Source organism: Aethalodelphis obliquidens, unplaced genomic scaffold, assembly GCF_003676395.1.
Source record: "Aethalodelphis obliquidens isolate GAN/ISIS:26980383/991018 unplaced genomic scaffold, ASM367639v1 scaffold64, whole genome shotgun sequence".
NCBI lineage: Eukaryota > Metazoa > Chordata > Mammalia > Artiodactyla > Delphinidae > Aethalodelphis > Aethalodelphis obliquidens.
In genome coordinates this window covers 7,643,264-7,667,042 of record NW_020838008.1, presented here as the reverse complement: position 1 = coordinate 7,667,042, position 23,779 = coordinate 7,643,264, and the positions used below count along the sequence as shown (strand labels likewise).

General features: G+C 37.7%; 1 long non-coding RNA gene across 1 annotated transcript in view; it reads right to left on the bottom strand.

Moving 5' to 3' along the window:
• The window catches only part of LOC113610601 (uncharacterized), a 168,625-nt gene extending 145,457 nt beyond the window's left edge, over positions 1-23,168 (bottom strand). The window contains exon 1 of the long non-coding RNA XR_003429142.1: positions 22,715-23,168. This is a non-coding gene — a long non-coding RNA (uncharacterized LOC113610601). The remainder of the gene's footprint in view (positions 1-22,714) is intronic.
• Between the last annotated feature and the right edge of the window lie 611 nt (positions 23,169-23,779).

Below are 23,779 nucleotides of genomic sequence, written 5' to 3'. Positions count from 1 at the left end.
GGTACGCGGGCCTCTCACTGCTGTGGCCTCTCCTTCTGCGGATCACAGGCTCCGGACGCACAGGCTCAGCGGCCATGGCTCACGGGCCCAGCCGCTCCGCGGCACGTGGGATCCTCCCGGACCGGGGCACGAACCCGTGTCCCCTGCATCGGCAGGCGGACTCTCAACCACTGTGCCACCAGGGAAGCCCTGGTAATTGTATTTTTAATTTTTTGAGGAACGTCCATATTGGTTTCCATAGTGCCTGCATCATTTAATGTAAATTAATTGTAATTAATTTAAAATTAATTGTAATTGATGTAAATTAACAGTGTAAAGCGTTCCCTTTTCTTCACATCCTCACCAATGAAAAGGCAACCTATGGAAAGGGAGAAAATATTTGCAGACCATATATCTCATAAACGGTTCATGTTTTAATATCCAAAATATATAAGGAGCTCCTATAATTCAATAGCAAAAACAACAAATAATCTGATTAAAAAAGTGGGCAAAGGACCTGAACAGACATTTCACCAAAGAAGATATACATATGGCCAACTGGTATATGAAAAGGTGCTCAAGATCACTATTCATCAAGAAAATGCAAATCGAAACCACAATGAGCTATCACCTCACACCTGCTAGGATGGCTATTATAGAGAGATATATTTTTAATGTTTGTGGATGTGTGTGTATACGTGACAAGACTTGGTGGTAGAATATGGAGGGATGTATAGGAATTGGTAACAGGTGTCAGCATTCAGCTAGTCTAGGGAGAAAAAACACAGCATTCTTAGAGGATACAAAGGTCCTAAAGAAGCTGGACAAAGGTAGACACAATGGCATGCATGTGGCAGGCATCGGAGGTGGGATGACAGTAGAGATGCTCTGGAGAATATGTAAGTTTGTCTGGGCAGTTGTCATGAGGCAGATGGTAGGAGGAGGATGAAAAAAGGAGCCCACAAATTCATTTTCTATCTCCAGACTATAAAATTATTAGAAAATTGAAATCTTATTGAACATTTCTCCAAGAAATGATTGGGGTAGATAGAGACAGGGCTGGGAAGGCAGAGGGAGGCTTCTATATGCCGTACAAATGAAACTTAGCCATGCTTTTCATGCAGCTTTCCCTCGTTTACGCCCTTTGTGCCATATAAAATAGGGAGGCGGTTCCAAATGCCTCAGGCCCGATGGCAGTTCCTTTCCATGCCTCAGTCCTGGGGTGGTAACAGTTTCTACTGTCCTTTCACGAACCTTAAGTTCTACCTGGTCCTGTTAGGCCCAGAACTCCTGCCTCCCTGGAGTTCTCCTTCTTCTGAGCTATCACTTCTCACGGGCAGTTCCATCTGTCTTCTCTGTACTGGCCTTCAGCCACTTGACCTTGATTTCCGAACAAACACAACAACACTCAGAACCATTCATACACGGTAGGCACGTCTGGCAGACTTCAAGTGCTGCAGGGATTAATTTTCTACAGCAGCACCACAAATTACGCAAACTAAAATCTGAGATTGCCTTGCTTTGGCAATGATACACTCCAATTCATTCCAACTCCACTGTTTCTTTCTTTATCTTCTTACTACTTAGCCCAACTCTTCATCCCTGACCCCCCAGCAATCCCAGACTCATTCACTCCACAATTCAGTTCCCTGAATTGAGCTCCAGCCTGAAACTTAACTACGGATCTATTTTTACCTTTTTAAAACCCAGACACTGATGAATGTGTTCTGCTGAACGGTGTGCCGTCCTCTTTGGACCTCACGTATCTCCTTCCCATGGGGATAACCTGTGCCATTCCCTGCGCCCACTCTTCAAGAGCAGAAGCAGCAACAGGCTTTTTTGTTTTGTTTGTTTCCGGCGATTCACACAGATAAAACGAGTGGGGTTATTATTTGGTGACGAATATTTTTTACTCTTAGACTTGATGTTTCATTACAGGCCGTTTGGGGGAAGCTCTCAGAGGTGCATGGAGCACACACTGCAGGGCTGACTCCGGTCTGGGCACTTCATTTTTTCAGACAATATTGAGTTATACACAGTGTTTTCCTAGACGTGATCTCATCTGATCCTCCCACTAACCCTATGACTTTGGTAGGACAGGTAGTGTATCAGTCAAGATCGTATCAGGGGACAGAAAACAAGAGAGAATTTAATGTGAAGGCTTAAGTAGCAGTTAACTTTCAATTAACTATTGCAAAGTGTTAAAAAAAAGAATTCTAAAGTTTCACAAAAGTATCTACTTTATAAAGTCCTTAGGCCCGAGGGAACAGAGAAGAGGTAGCAATTACTACAATTCAGGAGCTTGGAGGAGGGCTCCAGAGGAGCTGGAGTTCAGATGTCTAAGGAGCTAGTGCAGCTCCGACCATGCTGGCATCTCTGAGCTGGGAAGAGGGACCCTGTGGGGCAGGGACCCAGACTTCAGAAGTGGGAGCTGGTGCTGGTGTTTGGAGCAGGGAAGGGCAGCATGAAGCTGGTTCTGCAAGCATTAGAAAATAGCAAACAGGATTCAACGGCTCCTTCGGGAAGGAACTGCTGCTGACAGGGTGAAGAAGGCCTGCCAGCGTGACTCATAGAACCGCCCGCCGTGGGAAGGAGCTAGTACCTCTTCTCCCTCCAGGCGTGTGGTCTCTCCCTAGTGTTCGCTCCTGCCAGAGCCTGGTATTAGCCAGCCAGCAAAGCAGGCACCAGATGCTTAGGTCCGAGGCCGGTACACACAGAGGACAGTGTGGAGGTTGAGGCCAAGAACTCAATAACTAGAACAGATCATTTTCCTGGCCTAATTCTGCAAATCAAAACCAAGAAGGAAAATCAGGCTTAAGAGGATGTAGCCAAAGCAAAATAGCTTGCTTTAAGATAATAAAGCTGGTAAAGCTGGCATTTACATTCAGATATCTTGATGATAAATGTCATACTCTTTTCACTAGACCACATTTCTTGATGCCCAGCAACTGAAATAACTCACCTAGAATCATGCACTATTGCACTGGCAGAAAACTGAAAAAAATATTTCTTTCGAAATATGCAAATTATCATTTTTTTCTGTATATCACACTGACTCAAAAGTGTCTCCTGGGGATGAGGAGAGATCAAATTTAAGAGAAAGGAGAAGTCCTGGTTGGGAAGAGAGGAGGATCTCAAATCCACAGCATGAGGGAGAAAGCTAACCAGGCAGGGGGAACCCCCAAACTGAAAGAATCAAATGCCCCATACATTCATGAACTGATTCACTCAACAAACAATCATTGCATGTCTACCTCATTCTAGACACTATTTTAGGTGACGGTGGCTCAGATTTGAATAAAAAATCCTGCTTTCATGCCGTTAACAATCTAGTAAGGAAGCTAGACAATAAATAATGTGAATGGCATATATAGTATGTTAGAAAGTACAGAAAAATAGAGCAAGGAAGAAAGATAAATATCACAGAAGTGCAGGCATTTCTCTGCAGGCTCGCCAGAAAGATCCTCATGGAGGACTGCGTCAGAAGACGGAGAATGAAAAAGGGAGTGTAGCAGGAGAAGCAGGCATAAGTAGTAGGACATGGTGTTAGAGAAATAACAGAGGACCTGTTCATGTAGGGCCTTGTTTGAAGAAATCCACTGCAACAGATTGTATTATTGTTCATTAGTAATCGCCACCTCTCCCTGGAGGACAATTTTACTTTCTTTCTCCTTGACATCACGTGTGCCAATGTGACATGCTCTGGTCAGTGATGTGAGCATACATGGTCTATGTCCCTTCAGACAGAAGCTTTAAGAGCTAGAACATGGTTCGCCGTATTCCCGTTTCCCTTTTTCAGGATCACCAGCTCTATCAGCCTCGTTCTCAGAGGAGAGCTGATGGGGAACTGAACTTCAGCAAACCTGAAATGGACGTGTAAGTGAAGTATGAACTCCACCTGTGTTGTTAAAAGCCACCCATTGTTTTGTTACTGCAAAACAATTTGGACTACTTCGGATGACGAATACACTTCTTCTACTTATGTATGATTAGTACTCAGTCCTAGTTATTTGTTTTGTTTTTGTTTTTCTTAAGAATAGCACTGGAGCAGTAAAAAGAATATGTTGAACTTGGTGCTCTAGCGGGTCCACCCTTTTGAGGGAACGCTCCTCAGATGGACGGTGGTGCTTTCAGTCAAAAAGGGAAAGGTTCAAGTCACAACATTGGTTACTCTCTTTCACACAAACTACCAGTTAAAGAAAAATTCAGAATTCCATGTGGAAGTCATTCTATCTTAAAGAAGTTGGTTGCTGCCAACTTACTCTTTATGGAAGTTATGTGATATAGTACCTTGTTCTAACAATTGGGAGAATCAAAGAATACAAAAGAGAAAACAGGGAAGAGAAGAAAGTATGTTATGTTCCCCTTTATGCTGCATCCATCCCCACCCAACCTTTTATCTTACAGGCAGCCATCAGTCTTCGCAATCTGTCCACTCAGCCTCCCAACCTCACCTAAATGTCTTTACAAATATACCATCTACTGTTTTCTGTCTCTGCATTCTAGCTACAAACACATTAATTCTCCTGAGGAAAAAATGGAGGTGAAGAAAGAGGGAAGTTAGAATATGAAAACATCCTAAGTAAGATGAGATACCAAATATCATGGTGTACCAACTAAGAATTAGTGATATAATCAAATAAGAGAAATACACTGAAAAACACCATTGGTCTTGCATGTCTCTATTAATATCATGAAGAAATTATCTACGGCTATTTTTATAATATTTCTCTTAATTACATAATACATTCCTTAAGAATGGGAACCTGACTCATTCATTTTTTATCCCCAATAGCTAACTAATATTACTTAATAATAGGTAGGCATAGGAAAAAAAAGTCTGTTGAACTAAAATTAAAAACAAAAGTAGAATCAACTGGATCCTTGTAGAAACTGATCTTTTGTTTGAAAATTTATTAACATTTAATTTGTTTTTCATACCTCTCTCTCCCCCTCCATCTAGCACATGAATTAGCAGTGACATGTCAGAGATACCTAGAAATTTGCATATAAATACATACATGTGGTTATATATATGGCTATATAAATATGAAAATGTATACATATATATATAATTTTAAGTATTTTTATGTTTTGTTTCCTATTATATTTGATCAAGGCAACAGTTAACTAAAAAGACACAACACTTTTTTTTTTTTCCTGCAATGCAAGGAAAGTCTGTTGTAAGAATGAACTGATTACTTGAGTAGACATCTCAATTTCTGGATCCTTTGATTTTTCCTGTCATTTAATACTGAAAGCCAATATTCTCATAAACCCATAAACTTTATTTTTATTTATTGAATTTCTGGAAAGTGCATCTGGGGAGGGGTTTGGAGAGAAAAATAATGTGTCTAGAATGTTATTACTAATATATACAGGAGCTGTCATGTTAAGAATGACTACAATGTTGTTAATATGACTTTAGCAGAATACACATAGCCTCTAAATGGTGACATAAATTACATCCAGTGTTCATATTGCTGCTTGATGCTATTACCTAAGACAATATAAATTTTACACTTGAAGTAAGTTGGCTACAGTCTTCAATAAAGAGCCAGCTCTCACACTGCATCTTCTACAGCAAAACAAATTAGGACATTACACTGGTGACAGATCAAATCCTCACGACGTTGTGTAATCTTCTGGGATTCATTTCTATTTTGCCCCATTAGCTTTTTCTTATGCAAAAAGAAAATCCCAGATTTGACACTTTTACAGATGAAACATGAACAGCACTACGTATACGAATGCACATCTTTCCAATAATTTCGGCTTCAAAGATCCTTACTGAATAATGAATTTAAGAGATGGCAAAAACCATAGGAAGAGACAGGGAAATTCAAATCTATTAGTTATATTATTTATTCCTTTGGAATAGCTTTGATAGGTAAAGCATTTGGAAAATCATTGGCCTTAAAGATGTAACGGGTATGTTTGGATATTTTTCACAGCGTCTCTGTATAACCACAATAAATTAATACAGCTTACTTTTAATTTCTTTCAGCTAATAGTTGGTTTGGAAAAAAGATTAAACAAAGTTTTAAGTATTTTCAATACAACTGAATCCTTAGCATCATCCTTATTTATTTATTTATTTATTTGCGGTACGCGGGCCTCTCACTGCTGTGGCCTCTCCCGTTGTGGAACACAGGCTCCAGACGCATAGGCTCAGCGGCCATGGCTCACGGGCCTAGCACTTCGTGGCATGTGGGATCCTCCCGGACTGGGGCACGAACCCATGTCCCCTGCATCGGCAGGCGGACTCTCAACCACTGCGCCACCAGGGAAGCCCTCTACTGTCTTCTAATAAGGGCATGCAATTGCATTTTTTACCTTCAGTAAAACCTAACTGAAGACTCCACTAGCCAGAGTGATATTTAGTACTGGAGTTATGTAGTTGAGACCCATTGTTCCAAGAAAAAAATGGCTTTTAAGATAGGAATAAAAAAGACATAAAATTTGGAGTCATGAATTAGGTTTCATAAAACTGTACTAGGATAAAGAAGATGTACAAGTGAGGAAGAGATTACTCAATGTTTTGGCACACATTCAGTTGCAAAATATTTAGAAGAAAAGAGTGACAAAACACTGTCTTATTTACAATTTTGAAATCACTTGGGAAAAAAGCTACAGATCTTTCACCAAACTCTGAAAATAAATTTTTACCTACCTCCTCCTATTTAGCAAATATGTCTGTTTCCAAAAATTACATTTTTATACTGATGTATAAAATGTACCCTAATGTACATACTTACACATATATGTATATCTTACATTATGGAATGGAAGTCCTTTCTACGCCTTAGAAAATAGTCACATTTCTTTCTCAGTTTGAATAATTTCCAACAATTTATTCTTAGAACTTTCTTTTTTTTGAAATATAATTGACTTATAGTATTATATTAGTTTCAGGTGTATAACATGGTGATTCAGTATTTTTATACATTATGAAATAAATCTACTTATATCTGTCACCACACAAAGTTACTAAAATTATTACTGATCATATAGCCTATGCTGTACATTACATTCCCATGACTTATTTATTTTATAACTGAAGTTTCTACCTCTTAATCCCCTTCACCTATTTTGCCCATCCCCTTCCCCTCTGGCAACCACTAGTTTGTTCTCTGTATCTATGAGTCTGTTTCTCTTCTGTTTGTTCACTTGTTTTGTTTTTTAGGTTTTACATATAAGTGAAATAATATGGTATTTGTCTTTCTCTGTCTGACTTATTTCACTTAGCATACCACCCTCTAGGTGCATCCACGTTGTTAAAAATGGCAAGATTTTATTCTTTTTTATGGCTGAATAACATTCCCCTGTATGTATGTATGTGAAGATTTTCTTTAATGTGCATTTCAGCTGGCATCACTTTCTCTTGGACATCTTCATCCTTTCCTTCACAACCACTTTCTTCATTTAAGTCAATAAAAGTCACCTTAACTAAGTTATCTGGCTGCACATCTACAGTTTCCTGAATGGCAGCTCCGTTAACCATCTAATGGTTAGCTATTTCTTTTATAACTGCATTTACATTCAATTCAGATTTCATGTTAATCTTTATAGCTTTTTGTTTCTTTGCTGCTCTTTCATCTTTTTCGGCCAATTTCCTGCTTTGATTATCCACTTTTGTAAAATATCACATGGGTTTATCACTGAGAGACAAGGAGGCAACACAACTACACACTGTTCTGTCTGAGCAGGAGCTGAGTAACAGATGCACTGTGACCAATCACCAACAGACTTTTAAAGAAGTGATGTGACTGGTCACTCATCATGGTGCACATCTGTTATCCAGTGATTTGGGGATGGAATAGTTGGCAGCAATGTACTTTATGTAATTACTCACAGTTACTTCAGTTACCATGGTAACTGAAAATTGGACCATATTCTTTGGAATTGTGTTATTTAATTAAACTATGGTAACTGAAATGTGTGAGTATTAAAAATGTGAAAACTGAAGACCACCTGTATTTGATTAACTGTTTAAAACTGTTTTAAAAAGTATGTACCATTTTGGTCTCCATGATCGCCACAGCTAGAGTCTATATATTTGCACACAAAAAATATATTTTTATGATTTAGATATTCAAAAAATGCTGCATATCATTGTGTAAAATGGCTAATAGATATATGTATAGCATCTATAACTTACACAACCACAACACTAAATCTTCAGTAAAGGGATATGTTATTCTAGCAGGCCGATGACCTTCTCAGCAGTCTCTGGAACTCTGCAATCACTTTAAGGGGCAGATATTAGCCACCAGAAAATTCTCTGGGATTTAACCTCTTTATGATGTTATTCCCTCTAAACCCATGGATCTACATGCTTTTTCTGAGACACTAATCGTTAGGAAATAGTCACTGAACTTTTCTTTTAATGTAACGTATCTGTGTTGGACATTATACATTTATAATTTTGAACTTTAACAATAATGCTGCAAGGTAGACATTAAGTAGTATCTGGAATTTACAGATAAGGAAACAAAGGCCCAGAGTCATCAGGTAATGTGCCCGAAGTTACACATGCAGATCTTTGGCCTCCAAATCTGGGATCTCCTCTCTAAGAGGAGTACCACTCTTCCCAGGTTGGATAAAGTTTTCAAGGAAAACATAGACATAAACCAGTAGATGGATCCTACCCAAGAAGGATGGGATTAAAACAAACTCTCATTTGTGAATCAGGGTGCATGGCTAATATCTACCCTTTAGCGCGATGAAGCCTAGAAACAATCAGCTTCCTCCAGATCCACAGCATAAATCTGACCTAACTGCGACTCTACTTTCTCTTCCTCCACCTCCCTCAATTCTATTGAATATAATTGAGGGACTAACATCTTTTCAGAGCTTTTAATAGCCCAAACACTCTGCATAAATGAGCTCACCGGGTTTCATATAAATAAAAAGGCTTTCAATTTACAGTAGCTTATTTGTTTTCTCTGTGCATTTGTTTTAAGACCATTGCTCATCTTCCTGTAATTGACCAAACGATTTATTTTTAAAAATCTAAGTTAAAATTGTAATATATCTTGCAACGTAATATATCCTGAAAGGGAAGATGAAAAGAATAAAACTCATAATTGTATTGTGAGTTGTACCATATAACATTGCTTTCCAATTTTCTGTGAAATATAAATTTTACTTCTAATTTTGAAATATAACAGATTGTATCTTTTAAATGACTACAGTAAATGTAGAGGGAAGGAGCTGCATTTGAATTTTTTACTAAATGCCTGCAAAACCAATTAAGAGGAGTGAGGCTTTTATGTGAGTAAATCTTGAAGAGTGTTCATAGAATACGTGAGAATTTTCTCACTGTAGTTTGAAAATACTGGAGCTAAAGTTGAGGAACTATGCTTTACTATTTGATGAAGGCTATTTTAAGGCAAAATAAAACATAAATATTCATTCTTATTTTCTCCTATAATTATTTTACAGCTTTGTTCTCTGATTATACACATTTCTTCAACTTCCTGCACCCTACCTATAAGCTCATCTGCAACTATCCCCATCTACCTCTTCCATTCCTGTTTGGCAGGATGTCATTCCTCTTAGCTACAGTTAATCTTTCAACCTGTGCCCTGAATCTTATCCTCTCATTCCCTCGTTCCATCAACTTTCCCTCCACTCTTCTGCATTCTCCACTCTTCTGCACCTTTCTCTCTCCTTGCTCTTGGTCCTCACTGTATACACTAGCTCAAGTCTGAAACTGGATTCTGATCCTATTTCCCCACTGAAATTACTCAAGAAAAATCATCAGTAACTTCCAAAAGGCTAAATACTATGCATATATTTCAAATCCTATCTTTCTGGGCCTTTTTCCAGAATTGGACCCTGGTGATGACCCTTTCCTTGAAAGTCTTTCTTTTGTTTCTATGATGCATCTTCCTGGTTTTCTCCTTCCTAAAATTACCATTCCTTTAACCTCCTTCACATTTTTTCCACCTTGACTTTTATCTGTTTGTGCCCTTGACTGTCCTCTGCTCTCACTCTATACAAACTTCTAAATGATCTTATCCTACTTGTTCTTTCGTCTAACACGGTTATGATAGAAATCCCATGCACACCCTATCCAGACCTCTCTCATAAGCTCCAAATCATAATCTTAAAATGCCTCTTTTACATTATCAGGCACTTCAGTCTCAATTCCCCTCTTCCTTCCAAAGCTGCTCTTCCGTTTCCTTATCTAAGTTAACTGTACCACTATCTACCCAGTTCCCGAAGTTAATAATGTCAAAGTGTTCTTAACTCGTTGACTCTTTTCCTCATATATCACATCTACTCAGTTACTGATGGCTACTGATTCTACCACTTGTCTCTCAAATCTCCTTCCTCCTCTCTATTTCCACTTCCATTGTCTACGTGGGGCCCTTATTATTTTGGGAGTTGATAACTGCAATGACATCAGCCTTTATCTACTTCTTCCCCTAAATCTATCTTTACTCTGCCATTGGAATGATTTTTAAAAACACCATTATTGTGCTTAAAATTCACCAGTTGTCCCAATTGTATTCTGGATAAATTTTGATCTCCCCATCAGTTGGACCAGCTTCTTTCTGTACCCCGCCTGCCTTCTAGCTTTTTCTCCTGCTGTGGGGATAATGCTGCAAGGTAAGTATTAAGTATTATTTCAGATGAGGAAATAAAGGCCCACAATCATAGTAATTTACCCAGAGTCACACAACTGGGAGATGCTCCTCTCACCCTCCTGTGAAGATACACACATCCTCTGTACCAGCCACACCGACTTACTGGCAAGGCTTCGAAGGTGTGCTGCTCTTACATATTTCTCTGATTGGAACAAGGCCTTCCTCTTGCTGGAATATTTGTCCTCACACATTCCCTTCACTGCTTTCAGGAAACAGCTCCAGTGTCACCCCTTCTCTGAATCATTTTCTAATGTCCCAATGATGACATAACACATGTTCCTTCTGCTTCTTCTTCCTACTTCAGTAACATTTAAACATCCCCTGGTTTTGGTATTTATCCTGTTTTTTTTTTTTTTTTTTAATATGGTCCTCAGTTTATTGTCTCCCATGCTAAACTGTAACTCTTTCAACATTGTGAGTGCCTCGTCTCTGTGTCTTCTGTTTTGTGTACAGTGCCTGGAATTTGACAGGGCCTCAGTTCTAATTTTTAATACACTGAAAAACAGAAAAATCACTGATTTTTCTTATTTGTAAAATGAACTTGGGCCTACAAAATCACTCAGGTCCATTCTGTGACACTGTGATTACTACTCCTGTGTATTTGTGTAAAGTTTTGTATACATACTTGAAATGTGCAACTATTCTAGGGCCTGTAATATAGTGCACTTGGGTTACATTTTATTTCTTTAGGACACATGGGTATTGAATAATTTTACTGCTGTTATGTATATGCATGGGTTTGCATAACTGAGTTTAAACATGGTCACTGACAGACAAGGCAGACAGAGGTAGAATGTATACAAAAGAGAATTCCAGCTGAATGCTATGTATATTAGGCTATAAATCTGACACTCAAATAGCTAGTGGGTTTAGTCAATTAAATAAAACTATAGGCCAGTTTGGTGGGGAAAAAAAAGTTGAAGAGCACTTCAAGTTAGTAATTTCACTAAATGTACTCATTCTTCACTAAATTATTTATTTGACCAAATAAATCAAAATTATCCATGTCCCCAAAACTCATGGGATTATGTACATATATTTTACATAGTAGTTGAAAGTATTAGAAGACACAAAAATATTTATTTTTGAAGGAATAAATCTAGAGATAAAAAACCATGCAGATTTCCTCACAGGCTGTCACATTCAGATACCCCCAGATCTTAAAATAGGCAGGGATCTAGAAAAGAAATTTGGTTTAGAGATAAAAACTGTTTGACTTGAGATCCCTAGTTATTGTCATGTGTAACATATTCAAAGACAAATAAGTTTCTCAAAATCAAATTTGATAGGCACTCTGTTTATAGGTTTTGTCTAATCTGGGTAGCAGATTCTTGATTCTGATGAAAAAGTGATGTCCACTATTTCCAGGTATAAATATATAGCAATAGGATATTAACGCAAAAGCATATAAAGTTCGAAGCCATGATATGTAACTGGAAAAACATAATATTTACTTGTTAATTTATGTAGGCATTTTACTACACGCAAACAGAACTTATGGGGAATCACATAGCTATGTAAATGCTGCATAGTAAACTGCATTTATAATAAGGAAGAAAAATGGAACCAAGACCAAATAAGTATAGACAATCAATATAGAGGCAGGAAAATGTTGAAAACTCAAAATCTAGGCAATGAGGTCCTGCATACTTGCTCAAAGACGACAAACAATTAGTTCTAAGTTCTCTAGAGCAGCAGAAGAAAATAAAATCAGTAACACAAGTCACAGCACGTGTAGTGTGGAAACAAGTCAATTGTTTAGAGAAGGAAAATTATTCCTATAAACACTGATATACACTTATCTACGGATTTTCCTAGAAAGAATACTATATGATAAAAAAAGATCAACAACATACTTAGAGTTAAGTACAATGCTGAATGTCACGGAACTGCTTTTAATATGTTTTTCAATGTGGTTTGATATTTTTATGCCAAAGTTAAAAATCACTTGCTCAGAGATATCAATTTATGTGGTCTCTGTATGTAATATCTTTCCATATCTAGCTTCACAAAAGGATGTTTTAGAGAGGAGAGCACAAAATAAAATGCACTCAAAGTCAGGCAAAAAAGGAAAATTAGTGTAAGACAGGTAGGGATGGAAGATCTGTAAGAGCATATCTAAACTAAAGGGATTTAAGTGCAATTAAAAAGAAAGAAACTGTGTAGACCCAACAAAACAAGTCTAGTGATAAAGCACAGCTTTGTTCAGTAGTTTACCAATTCTGTTTTGGAGAATTAAGATGAATAAATAGGTTGTATATACTTCAAAACTGGTGCATAAATATTGCTTACTTCAACCTTTTTATGAAAGTTATTGAATATTAGTAATGTCAAGATTATACTTCCTGGAAGGTACTTGAAGTCTAGTTATTTAATATTGTCAATAAAAATGATCCCTATACATTATCAAATATATTAACTGAGGTGAAAGTGATAGTCACCTGCAAAAAATTGAGCAAGAAAAATAAGCATAACCCTGAATAGAGGGGATTTCTAGTAGAAGTGTTGACATTTCCCTTATATCTGATTTTGGACATTTTAGACACAATCAAAAAGACATCTTAAAATGAAAAAAGAAAAGTAGCTATGATAGAAAGTAAGAGGAGGAATCCATGATGAACCAGAAATTGGATGATTCTCAAAAAAGGATTGTCAACCACTGGCCACTGCCAAACTTGTGGAGGATTCTGATGAAGGTCTTGAGGTCTTCATTGATCCTAAGAGTCTCAAAGCTGTAAAATCTTCACTACTTATATTGGAAATATACAGTATTTCTCAATGAGTTGACTTATATGAGGTATTCTTTCTTTCTCCTCATGATTTTTATCCATCACTATGACACTTTGAACCCTGTCACATTTTTTTCCTGACCAAAAAAAAAAAAAAAAAAAGGAAACACATGACTATTTAGCCTCTAAGGCTTGCCAGTGTTCAATGAGGAGGAGTTATTAGAAACTTTTTTGGGTAATTCAGACTTGAATCTGTTTGTTGATGGGCCATCATAAATGAGAAATTATCAGACTGGCTATGCCATAAAAGAATCTCAGTTCACCCTTGGAATATAATCCCTTATTTTGAGGGCTGGGGAGGCAAATTGGCAAAACTGACTGCCTTTATGAGAACTTGCTAACTGCCCAGAGATAAGAGAGTTATTACTTATAAGACATTAAGTCCCTCACTAATGTGGGATACTTTAGAAAAAGCAAGGCTTCTTAACCTCAGCAAAAACTAACTCTTGAACAACAGGTAGAGAAAATTCTAGATTCCTTAATGCAGCAAAATGAAGTGGCTATTATTAAGGCAGAAGCTCACTAAAACTAACAACTCATCCAGACCTAAGAGAAATGGGAATGCCCTAGGTGATCATGATGCCAAGAAGACAGTTCTTACAAAATTTCTTGCCCCTGCAATTCTGTTATCCCTATACAGTGTGTTTACAGGAACCACTATTTAAGCCAAATTTTATCCTAGCATTAAAGAAAAAGATGTTAGGAGGAATCTGGCTATAAATTACATGAAGATAATCTCAGGAGGGCACCTAGTAATGCCAAAAGATCTCAAGTGGAAACATGCTAAAATCCAGATGAGATCTCCCCAAATCACAAGGACACATTGTCTCTAGCATACTTCTTACCTGCCAAAAAACATAATCCTGACAAACTTTGAAGGAAGGGCATGGATATGGCCAAATCATCAGGCCTACCTGAATAACTCTAAATGGACTTTATGTAATTATCTTCTACAGTAGAATATGAACATGTTATGGTTGACGTACATATTCGTGTTAAGTGTGGAACAAATCCTCACCCTTTTGTAGAGCTATAGCTCTGAAGTGGCTAGAAATGTACTCAATTTCATGTATTCTACTTAGGAAGTCCCAATCTATCTTTCTGTTAACAGAATTGCTCATTTTACTAGAAATGTCATTAAAGAGCTCTGCAAGGCATTACAGCTTGCTCAAAAACTCTGCTGTGCATACAATCTGATTAGGCAAAGAAGGAAGGACAGATCATACTCTCAAATTAGTTAGCCAAAACTTTGAGAAAGACAGAAACTTCCCTGGCTTCTTTCTTCTAACTTAATAATAAGAAAATCTCTTTTGGAGGTTCATCAATTCTGCTTTTATAAGTAAGTCACTAGTAGACTCATGTATCTAGGAATATCATCTCTAATCCTAGATTCTTTGTACTTTGGCAAGCAAATATGGACAAATAATGTACAGGACCCAAGGAATACAGACAGCATTATCATCAAAAGTTACAGAAGGCCTTTCTCCAACCTCCTTCCAAACAATTTTTGTATGACCTAAAATCTAGAAACTTGGTCTACTTGAAGAGATGTGAGAGAAAAGGAAACTTCTATTGAAAAGGACCTTATCTGGTACTATTAGCAACGAGCAAACAAGTGAAAAGCCAAAGGGTTGATCTATGCATACAACTGCACAATGTCACGTGACTCACATCTCTTCATTCTTTGCTAACCTTTGGCCTCACTTGCCTTGACGCTCACCTCAAGAAAGCAATCAGTTCAAAGAGTCATACTGCTACTGATGTCTTATTCCTACAAATTTCTGAGACCAATCTATAAGTAGTATAGTAGTGTAAAGCAAAGTAAGAAATGTGCACTCACTTCCTCTCATAAAATACCATTTCAGAATTAACCTGTGTAGTGTTCTGCCATGTGGCAGTAAGACAACAGAACTCAGTTTTCTCATATCCTAAGTGGCTTCTTTATCTGAAGAGGGAACTTTTTCTTGGTGGTAAAAAGTAAAACCCGTAGTCTTTCTTTGGAGCATTTATTAAATAACTTTGGAAATTACATTTGTTGAAAAACCATAACAGCTATAGAGTGGGAATTTTAATTCTTTCATTAATGTTAATAAAAAGCTTTCATAAATATTGTCAGAACAAGTGAAAAGGAAGAAGGAGAGGAAAGAATGAACAAAGAAAAGAAGGAAGGATGGGTAAAAAGGGAAAAAGGAAAGAAAACTACATTTTCTATCCTTTCACTCAGAAACTTGGATGAAAATCAATACAGAAGGATATGTGAAAAATAAGCATGGTAGATAAAACTCTTAGCCCACCCACATTTTGACGTATCTAAAGTTCATCTGAGGATATTAGTCCTACCCCACAAGATTACATTCCAGTTAGATGTGGACAGGGGAGTGGAGGGCAGGAGTTTATATAAAAGTAGCTCCTCTGATTTTGCTGCAAGAGAACTTGGCTTTGAGAAACCCTTCCTTCCTATCAATTTGTCAGGGGGAAAGGTTTAGATCAAGTCAGGATTCTTTTTGTTTGTCCTGTTCTATTCTTTTGCCCTACTGTTGGTACAAAGATGTTTGCTTTTTTCTTTTTTAACTGTGCTCATTTTTTTTTTTTTTTTTTTTGTGGTACGTGGGCCTCTCACTGTTGTGGCCTCTCCCGTTGCGGAGCAACAGGCTCCGGACGCACAGGCTCAGCGGCTATGGCTCACGGGCCCAGCCACTCTGCGGCATGTGGGATCTTCCTGGACCGGGGCACGAACCCGCGTCCCCTGCATCGGCAGGTGGACTCTCAACCACTGCGCCACCAGGGAAGCCCTGTGCTCATATTTTTAATCACAGGTAATTTTACCTGTAAAAATACACTCATTAAATATGTCTGTAGTTTGAGCTGACAAAGGTAAGGGTCACTGCATTATTCATTAAGAAAAAATGCTGCAGGATGATACATGTCTCTATATCTCTCTCTACATAAACCTGAGCCTTCTGTGTTTATATTTTCTCCAGTGGATATCTGCTCCCTGGGGGATTAATGTTCCTTTGTGAATTAGAGTGACAGCAGGACTGTTTAAAAAGTCTTCAGTAGGGCTTCCCTGGTGGCGCAGTGGTTGAGAGTCCGCCTGCCGATGCAGGGGACACGGGCTCGTGCCCCGGTCCGGGAAGATCCCACATGCCGCGGAGCAGCTGTGCCCTTGAGCCATGGCCGCTGAGCCTGCGCGTCCGGAGCCTGTTGCTCCGCAACGGGAGAGGCCACAAAAGTGAGAGGGGCCCGCACCCCAAAAAAAAAAAAAAAAAAAAGTCTTCAGCAGAGGAAGTCACTTCCTTCCTAGAAACACCATGTAACTTCCTATAATAATTTATTAAACGTCACTGAAAAAAGCAGGTAATGGCCATTACCTACTTTTGGTTCAATATTGTACAAGTTACATTTATTCCTAGTAATCTTCAGCACTTGTTTTTGCCTACTTGGAGGTATTTTGTTTGTTTGCTTGTTTTTATACTCAGAGGATGTATAGAGCCAGATGCATGGTAAAGGAATGTATGACACTGACTCTCCTTTAGAAGAACAGACAACTTAGTTTCTTTATGTTCTCTCTGTACTGCTCTACCACCTGTTTATATTTTTCTAGTTCTCTTTAAGGGAACAAGGGACAGTAGTGATCGTCTATACTGTTAAAAACGATTATTTTCAATTTTTCATTCTCCTCTACCTATCTACCATTTTGATTATTACATGATACCATTTAGCAATTAGATAAAAGAGAATGACCCACTTGGCTATTTATTTAACAACTAGAGGGGAAAAATGAAGCTCAAGCTACTGAGATGTAGTTTGAAAGGTAAAATGATGACATGTGTGCCTAGGGCATATTTCAGCCTCCTGGATCAATTCTAAAGAGCCCTGATTCCCCCAGGAACTTTGTTCCGAGAGCTCCAAGTATTCTTTAGTTACTCTGTTCAGCACAAGTTATAAGCCCTTTTTTGGGAAAGCTTGAACCTACTTCTATCAAACAAGACTATTAGCAGGTAGAATTAAAAGCAGCTGACACAGTGAGCAGAAGTAATACCTGGAGTTTATATACACACCGTGATCCACATACAACTTGAAGCAAGGAGCCCACTGAAGTTAAGGTCCTTCCCTCCCACCAGAGACTGGGAAATAGGGGCTCTATCCTCCTTGATGATTATATTTCAAAGAGACGTTTCCCAGGTCCTTGAGAAAGGCATCCCTGGGTTGTAAAAATGGCAAGAGGCTTTTACAAAAAAATGTACATCGTGGGGCAGAGAAAGAATTCACAATTTCAAGTTTTCTAAAGTAAATCCTCTAAGAAAAGGGAGACCAGGGTCTTGAGTCTGGAAGAAGCCTGTTTAGTTAACCTGAGGGAAACATTCAGGTCATCTTGCTCAGCTGGTAACAATTCTCTAAGATTCCAGTGTAGGAAATGATAAAAAACTTAAATATAGTGTCAATGAGTGTTTAAATCCAAAAGCTTATTCATGATCTCTTCCAGAGAAGTGATCTCATGAATTTGATTATTCACATCGTAAGACCCCGAAAGATCCCAGTAATGGGAATCTGGAATTACTCATTTTATTTTTTTGGGAGCAAGGGAAATGTTAGCAGTTGACAAGCTAATATTTGGGCTTTCTTTGCTAAAAGAAAGGCCCAGACTATGCCCTGAGGCCAATTGTTTAAAATGTCTACATCAAGGATCTTAAACGATGAAAACAAAGTTCTGAAATATGACCCTGTGGCATAATGAGGTCTGTAGTCATTGAGGGGAAAATGTAGTTATTTTCTAGACACTCTACTACTATTGCAGAAAATTGTATGAATCACATTTTAGAATAATTTCTTTCCAAGAATTGAGGCAAAAAATTAGTTACAAGAAATTAAACTAAAATTTAATCCAAACATTTTTCTTAATTAGGATTTCACCACATTGTTCTAAAAGAAAAATCATAACTGGTGAGTACCTGTCAAACGTAGGAAATGATGTTTGAATGGGTTCTATTTTACGTTACCTGCACCTCTTTACACGTTTGCACTTCCTCTAGGAGGTCTATTTTATTATGGTTGGAGTTCAGTGAGGACTGCCAGCAAACCAGACCCTCATTAGAGATTCTGCTAAGATAATCATACAAATTAAGAAGGTCAGGAAGGCTTGGTTGCACCAGAACAGAGAAGTGAGGGAACTGTGTTCTTGCACATGGTGAAGTATTTTGCAATCTTTTGCTGTTGTAACTGCTATTTCGGAAGGACTGAATTCTCCATTCTTGAATTAAGCTTTAGGCATTTTTGAACCTCTGTTAGTGAAATTGCAATTTTTCCTCTCCAGAATTAAACTGTTTGACGTAGGGGAAAATCTGTGATCTTAAAATAGAATGCTTTAACTTTCTTTAGAAACTTCCTGGGGTCATCTTGTCTGTTACCCTAATTTCACGCAGGGTTGTCCTTATCCTCTTGAGCAATATTTTTTTGCAAGGTTTCCAGAAATCCTACTTTTGGCCGAGTAAGAAGATTTGGGATCAAATTTGGAATTTCCATATATTTATTATATATGCTTGGACAAGTCGCTTAGCCTCCCCAAGCTTCAGTTTTCTTAGATGTAAAAAGGACAATAATAATAAGTATTCATAAAGTTGCGGTGGCTGTAAGATAACCTGTGTGAAACTACCTTTTAAGTTGTAAAACACAATTCCAGTATGAAAACTGATTTTTGCAACTTATTAACTTATTATAAAGTTGTTTTCTTCAAGGTTACATATTTTACCACTAAACCTTGATACAGGATGAGATTTTTCTACCTCGACTACATTACTTTCAAGCCCTGAAGGACACTCTTTGGAGGCTATTCCAATGCCAGCTTCTCTACTGGAAAACGGAAATACCTAGAACTGAGAGATAGATATTCTAGGCTCTGGAATTTACCTAGCTCCCATTTACTTGTTTTATGTTAAATATTTGAAAGTCTTTCTGCTATTTCCTGAAACGTTTCCCCCTCTTGGGAACTGCTCTACTGAGATTACAAATGCTTTCCGACATAACTTTTTCCACTCCTAGATCTCCTGAGTGCTTGTGAGTGTGTGTGTGTGTGTGTGTGTGTGTGTGTGCACATGCGCGTGTACGCGTGCAGATATGGTGGGATTGGGGGAGTGGTGGGGAAAAATTATTATGAAGATAGTATACTGAAAGTGTGATATTTGAAGGGGAAATGGAGAATTAAAGGATAACTTTGCAGTCGCTAAGTTGACTGTCAAAAAATTCAGCAGACTTTCAATAAGTTGTCAAGATTTTATGAATAAAATATGACTACTTATGACATAGACACGCAATATTTTTTAAAGGCTTATACGTATCTATCCTCTCTTCTCTCTAATGATAAATGGATGACATAAGAATGTAAAAGGAGGGCTCAATTTTTCTTTTTTTTTTAACTGACTTTTGGTTACTTAACTCATTGCCTCATTTACCCCATTTGGACCTGTAGGTTCTGTCCTTCATGACAGTTTATTATTAAAGAGAAATTTCCCTAAAATCACAGCCTTTTAAACTATTTAGTAGAGATCATTTAATGACAAATTTCACTTTACAGATAAGCAGGGTGACCACAAACCCTGGTTTGCCTAACACAATCCACGTCTAGACCTGTCATTGTGGTGTAATTATTGTTAGCATCCTTGTTCACTCTCAAACCTGTCCTGGTTTGGATGATAAATTACAGTCATCCTACAGGCATGGAAAAATCAAACATAGAAAGTCAAGGAGCTTGCTCAAATCTGAATAATTATTTAGCTCTGCCTTTAGGGCTAGAACTCAGACCTGCTGACTCTCTTCCTGGCCTTCTACTCGCTGTACCCAGGGTTCTTGTTACTTTATCTCTTAGTCATTGCAATTCATGAATGATTTTTAAACACAGATGGAAAGGCTAAATCTCATCATAAAAAGGAGACACATTCTCCTACAACATCTTCAACCAGCTTCTACCTAAAAGAAATGAAAATGTTTTCAATTTACCTTCTTCTACACTAGTGTGTATTATTATATTATACAGGAGATTTTTAGGATAATATGCTGACAACATCAAGAACTGTTTTGTTTTTTTTTTTTTAATATAGGTGAGTAAAGTTCAGCTGCTGGGGACCAAGGACAACATAGTTTCTTTCACCATAAGGAAATCCATCAGTTATCAAACAAACTTCACTGGGCTCTTCCAGTGACTCAGGAATACGCCAGCTGCAAAATATTTGCTGCCTGCTCTTTAGCCCTAGGAAGTAGAAGATCATGCTTGTTACTGGGTAATTATGTGCTACCGGAAAAGAAAAGAACCGGTGCTGAATGTATGTCCTGCACCTTTTTGTTTGAAGGGCTCGAACTTGAATATTGCCTCCTGTCGGGGGCCCCCTTGGACATGGGGCCCAAGTGTGAATAAAGCCCTGCTGTTTCTCTACTAATTTGCTATGCATCAGGCTTGGGCAATCTGTTATGCATCTGCTCTGTTCAGGCTTTGCCTGATGATGTGGGAGGATCACAAAGTCTAATCCGACACAATGGCTATGTAAATGTCATCTGCATCCCTTGTACATTTGCCCAAGGGCTCCTTCATGGGGGCACATTTCAAAAACGATAAAGGTTATAGCACCCTGTGAAGGATTTATGCCGTGCAGTCTACAGGCCATGATTTAGTTTTGTAGCAGACATTCCATTTTAAATTTAGGAATTAATCATTTAGCATAGCTAGTTTTATTGGGTCACACAGGATATGCAAGAAAGAGGGGATGAGTTTTCTATACATCATTGCTTTTGTCAATGAAAATAATAAATTCTTATATATTTTCTCTCTTTGATATAAGTCTGATAAAAGAGATATTAAATAGACATTAATCAAAACTTTCTTTTGCTTTAGAATGGCCCAAGAGGTTTATAGTCAAATAACATTGCCAGTTAATCACTGATATAATCCAACACTGCAAAATTCTAATTCTAGAAATCAAGTATAAAATTCTTTGATTAAATACTTTAATGATTTATGGACTATTCTAATTCTGATGGGGTCCCACATATTCACAATAATTGTTATACCCAAACCAACATGTAAAGACATTTCTGGAATGTAAAATTTATTTTCCCCTAATAAACATGAATAAAGCACCAAAAGAAACATTCAAGATGTCATCACTCATTAAAATTATTCCTTCTTCCTCTAACCATGCAATTCTCATCCTACACCCGTTAGAATGACCAGGGCTACTTGTATACAATACCAGTACCTGAAACCGATTTCTCTGGGGGCAGGCAATTATTTCTGTAGTTAGGAGAAAGCATCAGCAAAGTCCATGTTTGAAAGATACAAGGTGCAAGCCAATTTAAAGTTAAAATGCCCACAGGACAGAAATGCTGAAATGATGTTAGAAGCATGCTTACCACTTAGGAATGTGATTATTAGACTAAGAGTCTGTCTAGACTCATCATACAAGTTATTTGAATGCAATTAGTAAATAAAGTCATTAGTACTGGAAATTGCTGAAAGATGCTAGAATTTGTACATCTGGCAATAGTATGAAATCATTCTAGGAACAGCCATTTGATTTCTATAAAAAATGTTATGCTGGACAAATCCACCTAAAGCAGTGACCAACCATCCCAGTTTGTCTGAGGCTAAGAGATTTTGGGGAAGTAAGAGATTTTGGGGAAGTGGGACATTCACTGCAAAAACTAGAGAACTCTTGGGCAATCCAAGATGAAGTGGGCACCTTATGAACTGCCTGAACTCTAGGAAAAGGGAGAAGCATATTGCCAAATGCCACCAACAAGTGTAAGTATATTCATATCCTCTAAACAGAGCAATAATTTAAATGATCAGTTCGACTGATAGCTTTGATTTACAGCCCAGTAAGTTCCCACTATTTCAGATACTCCTTGCACACCTTGTCCTACCCCTTTTTTTCCTGTAAAGGGCTCTTTGATTTTGTTACTGTTTTTTGTTTGTTGTCCACATTCTAAGAACACTGAGTTGTGTCTTGAACAGACTTTGAAATAGGTTCCCATATATTTTATTGTCTACCCTCACTTATCTTTGCCTAGTTTTATTCAGATTGTTCTTCTTCCATTTCATACTGTGCCTATTTTTAACAAGTTGCTTAATTTTCCATTTTATTTATGTTTTCTGTTTAGTTTTTCAATATGGATGTATCTTTCTTCAATATAAAATACTTCAGACATACCAAACAATGCACAATATAGTGTAAAAAGACCCATTTACCCACGACCAACAGTAAATAAAAACATTAAAGTGAAGTTGAACCATCTTACCTCAATTGCTTTATTCTCCTTACCCTCCAGAGCAAATGACTATACTGAATTTGATGTTCATCTTTCCCAAACAATCCATCCATGAACAGTAGATTATATTGTTTGGCATGGTTTTAACATTTATATAAATGAATTCTTACTCTATGTATTGTAGGGGAGGAGAAATAATTTTCCTTCTGTCCTTCTAGGTTCTTGGCTGAAAACCCCCATAAGAATACAGATTAACAGGAGAAAAACAGAAGGTAATATAGCATATATACCTCCTGTATACACGGGAGATACCCAGAAGAACTGGGTAACTCGCCTAAACGTACCAAACCATTACCTTAAATACCATCTTCAGCTAATGAAAAAAAAATGGGGGGGGGGTAGGGAGGCCAGTTATGGGAGGTTACCAGGAAAAGCACAGTAAACAAGGGTGTTGTTGCTATGCAGCTCTAAGTTGTAGTGTTCTCCCTTGATAAGAGTTTCTAGGGATTTAGAGTCAAACTTCCCTTCCTGGTACAGAGACGGAGGCCACCTTACAAACAGAGATTTCCCTTATAAATGTAAATGTCTTTTATAAAAGAGTAACTTTTACTTGGTTTTCAGAGCTTCTCCTTTTTCTGCAGTTTTTTTCTTTCTTTTTTAAATTTTCATTGACTGTATTTCCCACGCTGTACATTTCATACCTCTGCCTCATTTATTTTGCAACTGGAAGTTTATACCTCTTAACCTCCCTTACCTATTTCTCTCATCCCACCACCTCCCTCCCCTCTGACAACCACCTGTTTGTTCTCTGTATCTGTCGCTCTGTTTCTATTTTGTTATGTTTGTTCATTTGTTTTGTTTTTCAGATTCCACATCATGCAGTATTTGTCTTTCTCTGTCTGACTTATTTCACTTAGCATAATATCCTCTAGGTCCATCCATGTTGTCTCAAATGGCAAGATTTCATTCTTTTTCATGGCTGAGTAATATTTCACTGTGTATATATGTGTGTGTGTGTGTGTGTATCTATATATATCTATATGTAGATATATATATCTACAATAGATATCTATATATAGATATATATATATATAT